Genomic DNA, 18,731 nt, shown 5'->3' with positions numbered 1-18,731 from the left:
AGAACACTCAACACAAGATCTACTCTCTTAGAAAATTTTGGAGAATACGAAACAACGAACTACAGGCTCTGTGCTATACAGTAGATCTCTAGGATGTAACTCATCTTGTACTCTTTGTCAAATATCTTCCTGTTTGTCCCTTCCCCTATTTCGTGTCTTTTAGGGGTGGGTAGGTTAACTGTGTATATTTTAGTCTTCTATTTTTCCCCTTGTATTGATTTTTTAACTATATCTCTTTGTGATATTTCTTTTAATGACTGCTCATGATCTCCCTGCTAATAATATGCTACTTCTTGAGCTGTATAAGAATTCCTTTTGGGCGCCTGGGTGGCTCAGTGGGTTAAGCCGCTGCCTTCGGCTCAGGTCATGATCTCAGGGTCCTGGGATCGAGTCCGGCATCAGGCTCTCTGCTCAGCGAGAAGCCTGCTTCCCTCTCTCTCTCTCTCTGCCTGCCTCTCCGTCTACTTGTGATCTCTCTCTCTGTCAAATAAAAAAAAAAAAAAAGAATTCCTTTTACTCCATTTTGTATTTTGTGTTATTGTCTTACACTATGAAACCCACAATACATATGATCATTTTTTATTTAAATGGTCAGTGATATTTTTTAAGTTATTTTAAAAAATTATACACATTTGAACACACACACACACATACACTCATGCAACTACAAAGATGAAATCTTTTATATTAATTGTTTGCACTGATATTCACCCTTTCCATTGCTCTTTGTCCCTCCCTGCAGATTGCATGTTCCATGTATTCCATCTGCTGTGTTGTTTCTCCTCAGAAACATATAACTCTTTCAGTCTGGAAAACCTTTTAACATTTCTTGTATGTCTTCTTGTAGTAATTCAGTGTGCTGGAAATGATTTCTATAAGTTTTTGTATGTCTGAAAATATCTTCATGTTGCCTTCATTTTTGAAGCACCTTTGTATTGGATATAGAATTTTACGTTAAGGATTTGTTTTTTTTCTTTCAGCACTTTAAAAAAGATATCATTCTATTGCCCTTTGCTCTCCATTATTTCTGGCAAGAGATAACATATCCTTCCGAATGAATAAAGATGTGATGTATATATACACACAATGGAATACTATTCAGCCACCAAAAAATGAAATCTTGCGGGGCGCCTGGGTGGCTCAGCGGGTTAAAGCCTCTGCCTTCGGCTCGGGTTATGATCCCAGGGTCCTGGGATCGAGCCCCACATGGGGCTCTCTGCTCGGCGGGGAGCCTGCTTCCCTTCCTCTCTCTGCCTGACTCTCTGCCTGCCTCTCTGCCTACCTGTGATCTCTGTCTGTCAAATAAATAAATAAAATCTTAAAAAAAATGAAATCTTGCCATTTACAATGACATGGATGGAACTAGAGGGTATTATGCTAAGTGAAATAAGTCAATCAGAGAAAGACAATTATCATATGATCTCACTCATAAGTGGAATTTAAGAAACAAAACAGGATCATAGAAGAAGAGAGGAAAAAAATAAAACAAGATGAAATCAGAGAGGGAGATAAACCATAAGAGACTCTTAATCATAAGAAATAAAGATATCAAACAAACAAACAAATCATAGGAAACATAGGAGAGCTGCTAGATGGGAGGGGGTGGGGGTATGGGGTACCTGGGTGATGGACATAAAGGAGAGCACTCAATATAATGAGCATTGGGTATTATCTAAGATGGATGAATCTTTGACCTCTACCTCTGAAACTAATAATACATTATACATTAATTAATTGAATTTAAATTAAAACAATAAAAATGATAATTTTTAAAAAAGAAAAAAAAAGAGATAACATATCCTTTTTTTCTGGTTGCTTTGAAGATTTGATGTTTGCATTTGATTTTCAGTAGTGTGATCACGTTGTGCCATGTATGGTTTTCTTTTAATTCCCTGTGCTTGAGATTTGCTGAGTTTTTTGGATTTCGGATTTTGGATCTGGAAATTTATTGGCCATTATCTGCTCAAATATTCTTTGGCCCATTTCTTTCTGTCCTCTGTCCTGGGACTCCAATTGCACGTACAGTAAAATGTTTGATATTTAGTATTGTCTCACAGATCTCAAATTCTTTCTTTTGTTCTTTTCATTCATTCATTTTTATCTTTGTTTCAGTTTGGGAATTTTCTATTGCTCTGTAGGTAAGTTTACTGATTTTTTCCTTTGCTGAGTCCGGTCTACCACGGAGGCCATCAATTGACTCCTTTATTTGTAATATTGCATTTTTCATTTCCAACATTTCCATTTGATTCTGTTCTAGTTTCCATGTCTCTTGAAATTCCCTGAACATTTTCTAGCCCCCTACTAGACACTTCAGCATTTCTGTCATAGTTACCTTAAAATTCCCTGCTTGATAATTCCAAAGATGATCTGTCTGCTCTTGTTACTTCTTCTCTTGATCATAAATCATATTTTATTGGTTTTTCATGTGTCTTATAATTTTTTATTGCTATCAGCCCTTTTACATAAAAGAACAATGACGGGTGAAGTAAACAGTATTTACTTCCAGGAAGGGGTACTAGAATTGAGAAGCTGAGTTAAAATTTGTATAGTTGGGTCTATATTTTATTGCAGCCTTATTTTGATTTGGTGGACTGGTAGATACACATGTTTTGAGAGTATAATCAGAACTTTCCCTTCTCTGGATCTTGAGGTCTGAGTAAGTAAGATTCTGGAGAACTTGTTTTTATGGCTGAGCTGACAGCTTTCTGAGGCATAGGAGATCTGTCACTTGGCTTAAGAGCCGGACTGCCAGCATTTTCAGTGGTGACAAGTTCTCTTTGCTCTTGCCCCAGATTTTCTGTACCTGTCTGCCTAGAATTCCTGGAGCAATTTCCTTCAGCTATTCCTTCCTGCTTCATCTCGTGGCAGTCAAAATTCAGAGTATCTCATATTGATTTTTCTCAGCTTTCCTATTTTGCTCTGCTACCTTCATAGATTGGCTGCCTTGAACTTGGTGGAAAACCCATATAGTTCAGGCAGTATCTCAGCTCTTCCGTTCTTCCTCTCAGCCTTTGGCATACTCTTCCTGAAAATTCAGCAAAATCTGTAGGAAATCCTTGGTGGATGGGAATAGCCTGAATCTTTGTGGATTCCTGGGAATTCTTACCTAGAATGCCAGTCCACACATGACTGTTAAAAGTTTTTGGAGTTTCAGCTGGTTTCTCCACAACTATGAAGGATTCTTCCCCTTCCTGCCACTTTAATCGGAGACCAGACATAGGAACAGTTGCAGATATCTTATTTCCTACAGATTGATTGGCACTTTTGGTAGTTGACTCCACTTAGGTGACTTTGCATTTTCAGTTCTCTGATAGGTTCTGAAAGACTATGATTTTTGTAACTTATCTAGTTTGTTTTGGTTGTAAACATGAGAGTGAGAATATCTTGCAACTTTTTACATCTTGATCAGAAGCAGAACTCAACATAACATAATTTGTTATAATCACTGTTCAAATCTTCCATCTTTATCTGCTACTGGCACATCACAAAGTCATTGGAACATCCCATAGCAGTTTTGTTTCAGTCACTATTTTATGTATTTCTAGATATATTACTTTATATAATTTGTTGCCATACTTGGTAAGGAAAGAAATGTATTGAATAAATAAGTCCCCAAATGGCTCTTTGGCATATTCCTAAACAAACAAATGAAAACCCACCAAAAAAATAGTTCCCTCAAATTCAGTTGATTTTACCTTTTACAATATGAAATTGTTATGTTGTTTTAATGATTTGTCTTAAATTCCACTTCTACTATATATTAAATAATCTTTTCTCTCTGCTCGTGTTTCTTCTTATTTTTAACTACCAGAATCCTTTTATATTTAGCACTTTATTTCATTTATTTTATGCTTTAGATATAACCTTACAAGCAGGAAAGTTTTAAGATTTTGTTTTACAACTTAATCCAAGTCTTTGGAGAAATTGAAGCCATTTATACTTATTGTAATTTGATGCTTATTATGAATTTTTATTTACATATTTAACAAATACTTGTTTAACACCTTCTTGGAGGGGGGAAAAGTGAATGAAGCAAAATTTTTGCCTTTTGGGAGATCACAGTCTTAACTAGACAGTGATCGCCACTACCACTGACAATTTTACCCAGGGAATATGAAAGAGTGAAATGAGAGAACTGACTCTAAAGAAAAATGGATTTTCAGTTCTTATATATTATTTAGTTGAATTTATACAGGGATGCAAAATATATGTTTGTTCCTTGTTCTTTTTTATGGTTACATAGAGGATTTTTTTTTCCCTTTCAAGTGATGTTAGATATAAATATAATTACATTAGATAAATAAATATAATTATATTAGATAAATAAATATAGATAAATTTATTTATCTATATTTAGATAAATAAATATAATTAGATAAATAAATATAGTTAGATAAATAAATATAATTATATATTTTTATATATATATTTATAATTATATAATTATAACATAAACTTTCAAGTTTATGTTAGATATATAAAGGAGTTTTCTTAAGTCCTCTACTCAGTGTACCATGATTCTGGAAGGAAAATTTTAGCTTTGTAGCCATTTTAGATCATCTCAATATTTCAATATAATTTCAATATAATTTTTGCCTAGAGGTTCAGGATAAGCACCATTGTATAATAGTATTTTGTAGGCCAGTTGAGTTTCTACTCTAGAAGGGAATAATCTTTTTTAAGTGAATGAAGAAGTTTCCATCAAACAGTTAAGAACACTTTGACTATTTGGGGTCTGAGGAGAGAATAGTTACAGTTTGGTTACTCCAGATACTTTTGTCCTTGAAACTAGGGGAAGTTGTTTCTTACCAAACTGCTGCCTGGTTGGGCTAAATGGGGAACCTAGAAGGAGATGGCTTCTGACTCTCTAGCCTTGTTCAGGGTGGGGAAAGCACCTGGAGCAGTGGGTCTGTCACTGTGCCTGTTTAGAATGGATAAAGCACAGCGCCTTCTGCCTAGAATGGATAAAGCACAGAGGAATGAATATTGCAGACCTGAGTCTGTCTTCTGATAGTCTTCATAGAGGCCTGAGGGAGGAGAGTGGGCTTGAAATTCTGAACTCAGGACTGTTGAAGACTCTGCTCTCTTTTGTCCTTGGAGAGGAAGTTGGCAGAACACAGTCACTTTGCTGAGAATAGTGAGCTGCTTAGACAAGAAAAGGAGCCTGGCTTTCCTCAAGTCTGCAGCTGAGCCTGCTTTCTCTGGGATGAACCAATCCCTTCTTTCCCCAGTCCCCACCCCTGTATAGTTTCAGTTGGTCATGGTCATGGTTGCTGACAGCCACCTTCCTTCCCCTCCTCAAGCCCTTTTACCCTGTTGGGCCTAGAGTCACTTGGATCCAAGTCAATGTCCAATTTTGGAGCTGACCCCAGCTTAGAACTCACAGTTGATAGGGGGACCCTACGTTCCAGTTTCCCTGGGACAGTCACCATCAACACTTGTTGTTTTGGCATAATACCTCCCCTTTTCACTCAACAGTGTCCAGATTTTGACAATAAATCATGGGGTACTCTAATTTTTCATCTGTCATGAGACCCATTCTTTGGCTTATACTGACACCTGTAGGATACAAAATGGCTTTGAAGAAAATGAAAAGGTGGAAGACTCTGTATCCTCAATGTCCAGGATTTTAGCCCACCTCCTGCATATACTGAGAACGCTGATTGTTTGGCATGTTCTAGAAAAGGACAATGGCAGGGAAACATTTCCACTTGAAGATGCTACATACTCCACTACCTCGAGTGTCCAGGGTTATACTAACAGTTGGAGTAATGTCGATGCTCTGAAGAGGACATTTGGACCACTTCCGTCTATGACAACAGTTTCTTGTCAGATGGCTCTATGCTAGGAAAGATAATGACCGGTCAGGAGGTATGATACTCGGGCCCGCCTCTGGGGGACAAGAAGTTGTCTGAAAAGGGCAGGTAAGGACTTGGTGAGGACAGCCACATGAACCTTGAGGCTTAGAAGAAGGACTTAGGTAGGTCGGTGTCAAGGCCTCCCAGCTCATCTGTTGGAAAGGAGGTGATGTGGGACCATACTAACAAAAAGAAAGGGCCACTGGAGGGATGGGCTGTAGTGCAGGATGGCCTCGCTCTCCTCTCCCTCAGGTTCTATCGTGACACCTGGGGTCCAATCTGAATATCAGAAACAACACAACACACTTAAAAAAAGGGGAAATTCAGAGGTCAGGACAGCTTCGGGCTGGACTAAAGGGTACACTTGGCCGTCACAATGGTGGATTCACAGCACATTAACCCTTGAGCTCCTGGGCCCAATAGCTCTTGTGGGGGGGCACCTTTCCCTGCGTAAGACTGACTTCACATGGGGTCCCCCGTCCCCACAGCAGTCACCCCCTCCTGCTGCCTCACAGCCCAAAGCCCAGAAAAGTGAAAATAGACTGTTGTCAAGATCAGAAAGGAGGCTTGAACAGCGTGTTTGCCTTATTCAGAGTAAATCAGGATAGGGAAGGGAAACACAGGATGGTGTCTGACTTCCAGGTATTCTTGTAGGATTTTACCGGAGCTTTTGTTTTTGTCTTTTTTTTTTTTTTAAAGACACTAGTTGTTGTAAAGTCATCGTGTAAAGTGGGAAGTGTAGCCAGATAGAAACCTCGGGCTTCACCAATTCCCTTGGAAAGGGCTCGCCCTGGCTTCTTCCAGAATCTGAGAAAATCCGGGCTGTGCCCCTTGACCTGCATCTTGGGAATGTGGGGACTGAGTGGGCCGCCTTCTGGCTGTCACTAGCTGAATGAACAGACCATAATGAGTCAATTCTCTGCTGCCTGCTATTTAAAACAACGGGTTCCTTCCTGTTTCCTACGCGCTGACTGAGGCTTCTTCTGTGTTAAGGGGAAAAAAAAGAAACTCAGGGATAAAGTGCGTCCTCAGAGACTGAATGAGCTACACATCTCAGCCGGCGGTGGCACAAAGCCTCCTAACTGTTTTATCTGTACAGATGGCTCTAATTTGGTGTTGGTGGCATGACTCTGTGAGCTAATTTCCTAAATACTTGGTTCATTAAATTGGGAGAAAAAAAAAAAAAAAAGAACAAACCCTCTAAGCCAAGCTAGACTCATTCCAAGAAACAGAATTGCTCCCCGGGTTGCACGTTACATTTCTGCAGAAGTCCCTAAGTATTTAACTGCAATGTTGCCTCCAAGAGGGAAAGAGGGAGAGTGTGAGAACCCCCAGGCCAGAATTGAAATGCCCAACGCTCTGATTCTTTGTCCCTCACCCTGGGGAAGTCCAGTTACTCACCGGGAGTGAGCCACGATGATCTGTCCCCAGGAAAGGTGGACCAGGGAGGGACACGTGTGGCCTCCGATGATAAGCGGGGCCTCGGCAATGCCCCTACCAGGGACTTCCTCAGGCCGGTCCCTAACTTTGGCTTTTTCACCATTTCTCCAATTGAGTGTAAGGGATTTAGGAGGGAAGCCAAATTCCCTTGGATAAGTGACCGCTGAGTTGCCATGCAGTGGTGGAAGACAAAACAGCCCCTGTTCTCCCGGGGACACCATCCAGCTGCTGTTGGGCCCGAAGGACATCAAGACTATGCGACCTCTGGCTGTGCACGACTTGTGGCTCTGGGAACCAGAGCTTTGGAGGGATGACAGAGACACATGGAGAGAACTCCGAGTGCTGCTGGGACATGTGTTCACTTGCTCATGCAGCAAGCGTGCTGGACCCTCATAGCAGGCCCTGGGATGCACACGATTAATGACTCGGGTCCCCACCTGCCGGGCTGTCATTTCTAACTGAGCCAGGGGGATAAGACACGCATCAGGGGATCCACTCCACCTGGAAGCAGTCACGATATCACAAAAGGGGGCCACTGAGCCAAATCTCAAAGAAAAGGGATAGGGCTACATTAGGCTGGAAGGGAGGAAGACATTTCCAACAGCACGAGTAATAGAAAAAGCATAGAAAACATAGGTGTGATGTGTTTAAGAAATGGTACGAGTGTCTGTGTTGTATCCCAAGCACATATGGTTGGTACTCTGTAAATAACTGTGCACATGATTGACTAGTTGGGCATGACTAGAACATGGTGTGCATGTGTGTGAGTGTGCATGTGTGTGCGTGTGCATGTGTGTGCATGTACATGTGTACATGAGTGTACAGGTGTGTGCGCTGTAGGTGTGCAGGTGCATGTGTGTATATGTGTGCACAAGTGTGCAGGTATGCATGTGCTTGTGTGTGCACGTGTGTGTGAGTGCAAGTGCATGTGTGTGTGCCTGTGGAGGCTGGTCTGTGGAGGAGTAGAGGACTCAAGGCTTACAGAGGGGCTGGAACCAGACCATGAAAAGACCGTTGGCAAAGGGAAGCCTAGAAAAATGTTTTTAATGTCTTAAATAGATAAGAGTCTTTTAGGAGGTAATAATCAAACCTGTATTTCCAAAAGCTCATCCTGCCTATTGTACAGGGATGGGTGGGAGGGACACTGGTGAGGCAGTGAGTGTGGAAGCAAGGCAAGGCGCTGCTGGGACTCAGGGAGGGGTAGTGGAGGCAGAGAGACATCCAGAGGCAGGGCTGGAGACATCCAGCAGCTGGGGGCAGCATGGGGAGGGCAGGAGTCCACCAGGACCCTCAGGCTCCCAGCTCCACGGCCGGGGTGGGCATCTAGACTCCTCATCAGGTGCTGAACCGGGAGCACAGGTCCAGGAAAAAGAGATGAGTTCAATGTCGTTGAGTCACAGGTTCTGAGGGGCAGTAGGGCCAAGCAGAGCATGGGCAATGAGGACCCCGGAGACAAGGAGATGTCCCAGCAGTGATGAGAGGAAGGACAGGAAGGAAGCATAGAGGGAGGAGATAGGTGCCCGTGGTGGGGGAAGAAGCTTCCACATCGAGTCCAGGAGAAGGCAGCCAACCAGAGAGCTAGAAAAGGGAGCAAAGTGGGGACAGCCAGTGGTCCGCAGCCGTGAGGGGCAAGGGGCGGGCCAGCCTAGGATGGCAGATGGTGCGGGGTCCAAGGGAAGCAGAATGGGCCTCACAACCATGGCTCTGGGTCACTCCTGCTTCTGGGCTTGGGTTTGGACAGAGATACTGCAGGGTGCTGGTGGGGGTAGTGGGGAGGGTATGTGTGGAGGGCAGAGGTTGGGGGCCAGATTAGGGTGGGGGGGATGTGCATCCATTCACGTGTTCATCCAAACCCCAAGGTCAGCTCCACAGCCAAGGCCTGGGCTCTGGGTCCCTATTTCAGGAGGGACCCTGTGGGAGGTGCCCCGCCCACTGCTGGAGAGTAGCCGAGAGCCCACCTGGGGGATGTGTGCCACTCACGGCCCGTGTGCTCTTTTCAGGCCAGGGCTAAGAATTTTCTCACTGCCAGTAAGGTAACATGACAACGTGCGGCACTTTCTATGATGACCCTCTCAAAGCCCAAGGCTTTCCTTTTCTTACTGGGCCTTCATGTAAAACCAGGGGAGCCCTCATTGGAATGTTCTGTCGGCCACTTCCTGGCCCTGGGACCTCAGGCAAGTGTCCCGCATTCTCAGTCTTCTGAGAGCGCCAGCAGAAGTGCCAGCGCTCAGCGTGCCCAGGACCCCGGAGACAGAAATTGTTCTCGGTTGTGTCTTGCTGTGTGGCCCGCTTACAGCAGGGCCTGACACTAGGAAATGCTTCAGAAATACCTGATGGACGCGTGAATGAGTTGAGGGTCCCAAGTTGGGAGTCTGGGCTCAGGACACCAGCAAAAATGGAATAAATGTGCATTCCCTTTCTCTCCCATGGTTTTTCCTGTTCCCCATTTCTTTGCCTTTGCCTTTGCCTGGCGCCTTTTCTGTCATCTTGGTGTCATTTCTTCTGTCTTTCTCGTCACCCCACCCCTCACTCATCTTCTCTCTTTTTATCTTTCTACTCCTCTCCATCCCTTCCTGCTTATACGGGGGTGAGTACTGGTCCTTCCCCTACTCTGCTCCTCAAATTCACATCCACCCAGAATCTGTGAATAGGACCTTATTTGGAAATGGAGTTTTCGCAGATGTCATCAAGTTAGGACGAGGCCACATGGCATTAGAATGGCCCTCAATCCATTACGACTGGTGTCCTTACAAGGAGAGGGAAGGCTGGGCATACCTTTTACCCTGAGAAATGCCAGGGATGGCCCACCACCACCCGAGAGGCTGGGGCGCATGGAACCAAGTCTTCCAAAAAAGCTCCAAAAGAGACTGCAACCTTCCCACACTTTGATTTTGGACTTAGAGCGGTGAGAAATGTGCTGTTGTTTTAAGCCGGTTTGTGGTCCTTTGCAAGGGCAGCCGTAGGAACCGGACCCGTTTTCTTGTCCCTCTTCCCAGTGTGGTGAGCAGTCGTCTGGTTTTTCCCTCGGAGCTGTGCCACCTGCTGCCCAGGGTGCGGTGGGGGGTGGGGGGTAGCCTGCTGTGCGTTCCTGGCCCCGCCTCTAGTTTCCGCCTCCCAGGATGAAGATGCACAGAAAAGCGCATCAAAGTCGCGGGAAACATCTGGGTGGGGAAGTCCCTCAAAGCCCCGCTCCAGGACAGGAGGGAAAGGTGACTGGCGGGAAAGCTGGGAGTTTTCAAGGGCGCTAACAAATGCGTTGTCCAAGCGCGCCGCAGGTCGGGCACCCCGAGCAGATGAGAAATGGGTTGGGGAGATGTGTGCTGGTAGCTCTGCTTCCAGAGCCCACTCATCTCCAGGTACCCGTGCTGCTGGGAGGCAGGAAGGGATTTTATCCTGGGTTTTAGAGGCAATAAACTTGCCAGTAGGGAGCGGCAGTTACCCCAAAGACCATCTGTCAAGGGCAGCATCTCGGGGATGGGCAGCTGGCACCAGACGGGGGAGGGAGTTGCTGAGGAGGGTCCATTAGTGAGGTCTCAGAGAGGTGGGGGCTCCAGGCACTCCTATGGGCAGGGAGACCAATGGCCAGCTCACCTGCTCGAGGGTCACGCGCCAGCCAGGATCCACCTAAGAATCCATCGTTCTTCCTTCCCCTGGTGGGTGTCACAGACAAGGGTGGGAGGCTGGTTCCATCACCTCCCCATGGAGCACTGGATGCAGCAGCTTCCCAGGGAGAAAAAAGGGACAAAGAGGTAGTTTGGGCAAAGCAGAATGGCTCACACCATTGTGATCCTGGAGCCAACGGTTGTGAGTGGGAGCGAAGCCTTTTCCTGCTTCCTGTGAAGGACTTCAGGCCTCTACAAGAGAGAAGAACCAAGAACAACACTGTGTGGTCCAGGTGGGGTCTCTCCTTTCTCCCCTCCAGCGGATGGGCACCTATATCCAGACAAGGCAGGGCCACCTCTTCTAAGGAAGGGCATCTTGGGGTCAAAGGCACAGGCATGGGCAGAATGCATGGTTGAGGAAGGCCATTTGGGTCGGATTGGGGAGAGAGTGAAGGAAGAGTAAAGAAGAAGCAGGACGAGGGAAGCCCCAGGACCTTCCGTTTCCTTGCTCAGCAGGGAGTCTGCTTCTCCCTCTCCCTCTGCCCCTCCTGCTTATACTCTCTCTCCTGCTCTTTCTCTCTGTGTCAAATAAATAAATGAAAAATTCTTAAAAAAAAAAGCAAAATCTGTTGTGTGTGTGTGTGTGTGTGTGTGTATGTGTGTGAGCTATGGACCACTTTGTCAATTTGGTAAAGCCTATAACAAGACTCCTTAGGAAGGTTGTTTTTAAAGATTTTTTACTTTGTAAAGATTTTTTATTTTTTACTTTTTATTTGTAAAGATTTTATTTATTTATTTATTTATTGGAGAAAGAGAGGGAGAGTTCACAAGCAGGGGCAGAAAGAGAAGGAGAAGAAGACTCGTCTGTCCTTCCCTGATGCAAGGCTCGATCCCAGGACCCCGGGATCATGACCCAACCTGAAGGCAGACACTTAACTGTGTGAGCCGCCCAGGTGTCCCTCAAAATGTTTTTAAGTGGATAAAATAAAAGACTAGTTTGAAATTTGTACTGAAATACAGTTATTAAAATATAAAAATAATAATTTCATATGCATATTCTATTAATCCACTACTAAATAATAAGAATAAATCATAAGGGAAAAAAAAAGAATAAATCATAAGGGGAAGGTTTAATAACCACCATGCTTTTGAAGTACTGCTGAGTATAAGTGATATTTTGATATAAATTCAACTGAAAATATCTTTGATTTCTATTGGTGAAGACATCACAGGTACTGTCAATACTAATATGAATTACTGACTGCATTTATTATTGAAGAAAGTGATAATTGTAAAGACAACAAAGACGTACTTTTCTTCCTATCCAAGTTCACAGATCCCCTAAATTCTAAGGATCCTTTGGAGATGCTGGACATAGGTTAAGAACCACTATTTGGGGTGCCTGGGTGGCTCAGTGGGTTAAGCCTCTGCCTTCGGCTCAGGCCATGATCTCAGGGTCCTGGGATCGATCCCCACATTGGGCTCTCTGCTCAGCAGGGAGCCTGCTTCTCCCTCTCTCTGCCTACTTGTGATCTCTCTCTCTGTTAAATAAATCTTAAAAAAAAACCAAACCACTGTTTATTATATAAAGCCTTGGAATCTGTTCCAACAGCAGCTAGCATTAATTATCCTATCACATCTGTTGACCTGGACAGGGGAACCCTGCCTGCCTAAGGAACTTGACATTCATTCAATGTTATTGTGATAGGCTCAGTAATGCCCCGCCTCCCCATGTCCATGTCCTAATGCCCAGAATTGTGAATGTTACCTTATATGGCAAAAGAGGCTTTGCAGATGTGATTAAGTCAAGGATTTTCAGTTTATTCTGGAGTATCTGGGTGAGCCCAAAGTTATCACAAGGGTTCTTACCAGAGGAAGATTGGGGAGTAAAAGTCCCAGCAGTAGGAAATATGATGACAGAAGCAAGAGGTTGGAATGATGTGAGAAGGTGGCGTCTAGAAGCTGCAAGAGCTACAGGAGGCAGATTCACCTCCGAAGCCTCCAGAAGGAGCTCAGCCCTGCTGATACTTTGGTGGTAAACTTCTGACCTCCTGCAAGATAACAGATTTGTGTTGCTTTAAGCCACTAAGTTTGTGGTAACTTGTCACAGCAGCAGTAGGAAGCAGAGAGGCTTATATATCGTTCTATCTTGAAACATCTTTGTTGAGGTATGGCGACCTGCAGTGAAGTGGCTGGGTCTGCCTTACACAGCTTCATGCCTTCCCACACATCATCCTCTGTATAACCATCCCCCAGACCAAGCTATGGAACATTCTAGCACCCGGAAGCCTCTCTAGTGGTCCATCTCAGCTCGCCAGGAATGACCACTCTTCTGACCACTCTGAGGACTCTTCCGTCCTCAGAAATTACTTTTCCTTTTGTTTGCTTTTGAACTTCATGTAAATGGATGCAGGCCCCTGGTGCTCATGGTCTTGCTTCTTTCCTTCAACATTATGTCTGTGAGAGTCAGCCATGTTGCTGCTTGTCATTGTTCCACATGCAATTTAGACCTTTTATCCATTTAGTGGGAAATCCTTACCACGGTGTAAAAAAAAAAAAAAAAGGTGTAAATAAAATAAAGGCACCATCTTGTATTTTTTTCAATTGCTTGGCTTCCCCAAAATGGCCTGAAGTGCTCCAAACTTCTTCCTCGTTCTTCACCAGAAGAATGGGGCCCTGCTCAGCCGCCTGGAGGAGGGTGTTTGGACCTGGGTTTTTCTCCCTCAAGGAATCAGTGCTCCAGGCTGTGTGAGGGCGTCTGGGCAGAGCCGGAGGCCTGTCTGCCACAAGGTTTTCTGAAGGGGAACCATCCTCCAGACGCCATTTCCTGAGCTTTTTCTGGCAAAGCTCTTCTCCAGGATCCTCTTGTTCATCTGTGTCCTCCCTTGCCCCTCTGAGACCTTTCCCTCAGCGTAACTCCATCCCTACTCTGAGAACCACACTCCACTCCGTTCCCCCTCTCCCCAAAACAATACCCAAGACTCCTCTTCTGGTCCCCATTTCCATCTCTTTCAATCTCTGCATCCCCCACCGGCAGCCCCCATATCCCTCCCCACTTTGGCAACATTGCCTGAAGGTGGCGGGGTTACCTAGAGAGTCTGTGTTCCCTGAGAGAAGAGATTTCCCTTCTGCTCTGCCAGGGAGGCCCCAAACAGTGGAAGCCTCCAGGCTTCCAGGAAATCCTCACAGGCCTTCCTGCCTCCTTGTCCCTCAGGATGCCGTCTGGCCTCAGCACCCTCCCGGCCCATTCCCTCTGCTCTGGCTAGAGAGGGCTCTGTCCTTGCTGGGCCCCTGGGAACCCCCCAGCCTTGGGTTTCTCATTGCTGGGAGAGCAAGACGGAGAGGCAGAGCCTCCAGGAGAGGCGTGCAGACAAGGAAGGCGACTTTGGAGCCACCGGCCTGGGTTCTGAATCCAGGATTACAGGCTTCCCTCCAGGCTTCCAATCACTGTCCTCTTGGTTAACACCCTAGTCTGCAGTTGGCACACTCACCCCTGAGCGATTCATTGTGTGTGTGCATGTGTGTGTGTGTTTAAAGATCAAAATATCCTATGTATTACCGGGAGAATGGATCTCTAGCCAAGAGGTAGCTCCGATATTGGAGAGCTTTCCAATATTTCCCACTCCCTCCTTTAATTGAACTCATCACCCCAGACTTCCAACCTCCTCCTTATTCTTGAATCATAGAGAGTAATTCGTTTTCACACAAGCAACCAGCACCCGGTGCCGGCAGGCAAGAAGAGAGAGTCAGGGGAGCACCCGTAAGTTTTATTTTGGGGATAAGTGGAGTGGAACAAAGGGAAGGAAGAAATTCTGCCTGTGGAAATCCTGTTCCTAGTCTAAAAAAAAAAAAAAAAAAAAAAAAAAAAAAAATTGCCCCTCACGAAAACTACAGACAAAACCCTGGTGAGAGCGTCTGAAGAATTTTGTTTTGAAAGCTGCTCCCGGCCCCAGGTCACCGCGAAGGAAAGAAGGTTGCGCGGGACGGTGGGACGCCGGCACCCAGCGCCTCTGGCCGCAGACTTTCCCTCCGGGAAGTTCAGGTGCCTCGGCCTCGCCCCAGGTCTTCAATAATAAACATGTGTTATCCTTGCGCGCGTTCGTGACATTTTTTTGAGAAAAGGAAAATAAGCCGCACAAAGGGGAGACGTCTGCGCGTAAAAACCTGCCTACACCCGGGCTGGAGAGGCAAAGGAAGGAAAGGCCACCTACCATTTATTTTTATAAACATCGTAATAAAAAACACGGATTGGAAGCGACGGCTATAAATAACCTGCGCTGTTTTCACTCTGGGTTTACCGGGGCCCTGAAGGGCTTGCGCCCGGACGAGTGGCCGTCCGGGTCCCCCCCTTGCTGGCTCAGGGCCCGTCCCCGCGCCTGGCCGGCGTTGGGGGCAGACCCTGCACCTTGCGGAGTCCGGGCGCACGCCAGAGCCTCCCAAGCCCTTGCCAGGCTTCTGCTCCCCCCACCCACCCCGAGACCTGCCAGGCGCCTGGAGGACACCTGATGGAGAGGAGAGGCGGATGGGTTACGGGCTTCCTTCCTCAGCGACTCACGGGCCGGCCTCGCAGATGTTCTCCTCCGCTTTGTTTTGATAGCTTGTTTCAAAAACAGTTCATATCCACCAACTGTTCAGATAATAATATTCCAAGGGGCAAGCAACTGTGATTATTTTGGTGGCTGTTTATCCTGGCGAGCCCAGCCCAGCTGGAAAACACAAGGGCCGGGGAGGGGGGGAGGCGTCCCCTTTCTTGCTCTTGTAATTGTTGCCCATATTGGCCATCGGGGAGTCTTTTCAGCTTTTTTCATGTGGGAGCCTTGTGTTCCCAGGAGTAGAGGAGGGGGAAACAGTCAGATGGAAGAGGCGTATCAGGGCGGGTGCTACAGGGCTGATCACCCTCCCGCAGTCGTGGCCTGTTTCACAATCCCACCAGGATTTTCTGTACATGCTTTTGACAGGATTGAGGGGGGACTGGGGTGGGGGTGGAGTTGGTCATTTGAACCAACTCCCTCTCCAACATCCCAAACATTCCAGGCCTAAAAATCAAACTTCCCATGTGCCCACCCGGCCTCAGGTGCCCCTTCCGGCTTCCCTAAATGTACAAAGGCCCCCACCGTCTGTATGCGCAGGCACCAGGTCCTGGTCTGCTGTCCCCTCTGACATTCCTCTCCCTTGACTTCCAAAGTCTGTGCTTTGCCAAGTCCCGCTGATGTTCTTGGGCTGTTTTAATCTGTGGCATCCATCTCCTGTTCTCCATTCTCACTGCCTCCATGCGGTTGGCCCTGTCACCTGTCCCTTTCACTGTGGCATAAACTTGCCACCACTGTCCCAGATTGTCCCTGTCACCTTCCATTGCTCCCTCCCAAATGCTGCTAGGCTCAGCTTCCCATAGCGTCACTGCTGTCACTCCTGCTCAAAACCCCTTACTGACTGCCCACTGCGCACACAGCGGGGTCACAGAGCATCTTGTCTGCCAGGCTAGGCCCTCCAAACTCCCATTCTAACCTGACTTTGTACCTGATCTCTCTACTGTCCTATACAAATCTCTCCCACGGCCCAGGCAGGCTATTTCCTGACCACATCTGAGCTTTCTAGCTGGGCCACCATGTGGCTGAGTCCAGGGCTTGCCCCTTACCCAATAAACTCTGTGAGGGTACTTCTCGGTGTTGTGCAGCCCGTGGGACCAGAGAGCCCCTGGGCCTTTGGACATGCTGCTTCCTCATTCCAGGACATCCTCCTCTCCGAGCTTCACTGGTCAAAACTACACTATTGTCAAGTACCCCTTCTTCCTTGAGCCTTTAATGGACACCCTTGCTAGAAAGGCTAGTTCTTATTCCTAAGACTCAGGAAAAAATTGTATCTGGAGTATTTAGTATTTCTTTGTGCTTATGTGTCAGATTTTGTTAGAACACAAACCTCCTTAAGGATAAAGACCAGAATTATGTTTCTGTATATCATTTGCTGTGCCTAGCACTCAGAATGGCCCACAGTAAATGCTCAGTAAATTTCTGCTGCACGAATAAGAGTGGGTGATTTGTGCTGGGCTCAGGTCTGCCAAATTTCACTGTTAGCCTCCAATTGCATTAAATCCAGGCACGTCTGTTAGGTCTTTTCTCATCCTTCTTTGCTCGTAGACTGCAGACAAGTATTGAGTAGAACAGGAAGGACATTCCCACCAACATCTGGGCTCACATAAAGGTGAATCAGGGATTCTCAGGTATATGAGTCCCCAACATCCAAGCCATCGCTCCAAGCCCTGAGCTCCCGGACCTGTCTCCAGGGTGCAGGGATACAGGGGGCAGGGGCTATGGTTGAGGGAGCTTCGGGCCCCCACTTCACCAGATCGGGTCTGCTTAATATCTGTGTCACCTCTTGGGGTCTGGTAGAAGCCAAAGGCAACTAGAGGCCTTTTTTTTTTTAAATTTTATTTTTTAAATGAAAACCCAAATCAAACCATAGATAGAGTCCTGGGTAAAAATCCAAAACTCTTAAGAGGAATGCTTGTCTAAACCTATTTGTACGGGTCCTGAAGCATATGCCACGGCTTTCATTCCTGAGCAGTCAGGGCGTTATCACAGGGAGCCCACAGCAAAGAGCCAGCACGTCCAAATGTCCAGCATCCAGGGGAAGAGGAGGAGGTTGTGGGTGTGGGTGCCGCGAACACATTGGGTAACAGTCCCAGTTCTCACCTCCTTAGGCTCTGCACTCACTCAAAAGTGCAGAGTGACCCAGATGGCCAACTTAGCGGGATACGGAGGTCACAGAGGTCAGGAGACTGAGTCCCAGGGAGCCGGTCTTGGGCAGGGAGCCACAGCCAGAGGTGACATGTGGGACGAGGGCACCGTGTGTGGGCGTCTTAGCCTCTGCCTGAACTTGTGGATCTGGAAGGCCCTCTCCCGCTCTAACATTTCGGACTCTGATTCAGCTGGCAGCCACGTGGACCCAGTTGCTGGGGGAAATGCTGCAAGCACATTTATTCTGGGTTTGGATATTTAAAGAGCAGGGAGTGTTGCTCTCCATTTCGGAAGTGCTTGAAGAGGGAGGGGGTTGCAGACCGGGCTTTTCTTTAAACAGTTATAGATATCCTGTCCTGATCTCTCAGTCCACAAAGAGTAATTTTCTTCCCCTAAGAATCTGACGTGGGTCCTGCCCATTGTGTCTGCCTGGCTGGCTCCGGGCTGCTCAGTCCGGCAGGAAGCAGGTGGCCCGAGGTGGGACATGTGCCCAGCCCCCTCCCTGGCCAGCCATGGGTCCCCTTCCAAGCGCCACCCTGCTTCCAGAAAGTAAAGTGTGGCTGTGGCTCCCTAGGCTGCTGGGAGGGAAGCAGAGCATTGGTCAGGTTCTGCTCCATCACGAGGGACCTGGAGGTGACTCCACACCCTGGGAATGACAAGATGGAGATCCCTGGGCTCTCGGGGGTCTTGGCATAGGTGGCAGCCACGGGGCCCCTGGGGACACTGGGGAGCCCAGGCTTCCTCTTCCACGCTTGCTGTTTTCACTGATTCAGGAAACTGACTGAAAGCCGGGACTTTGTTCTCAAAGCCCTGCGTCATTTTTACTATTTAAACGGCCACTTTGCGCCGCTTTTAGGGAGGTGGTTCTTTTGTCGCTTTTCTCACTCAGGATGTTGTTTCCAGTAGATTTCCTCACAGACTCTGTCTGCCGCCTTTGTTTGCCTCCCCGAGTGCACGCGGAGAAGTCTTCCAGAACCCAGGCTGAATCAGTGAATTGGAGCACGGTTTAATTTTTCTCTGATGACATTTATTGCTTTCCTTTCTGCTCACAGAGATCATCTCGTCCACGTGCTTGTTATAGCACATTTGAGAAATAG

This window comes from Lutra lutra, chromosome 8 (genome assembly GCF_902655055.1).
Source record: "Lutra lutra chromosome 8, mLutLut1.2, whole genome shotgun sequence".
Taxonomy (NCBI): Eukaryota; Metazoa; Chordata; class Mammalia; order Carnivora; family Mustelidae; genus Lutra; species Lutra lutra.
Note: the sequence above shows the minus strand (reverse complement) of the source record.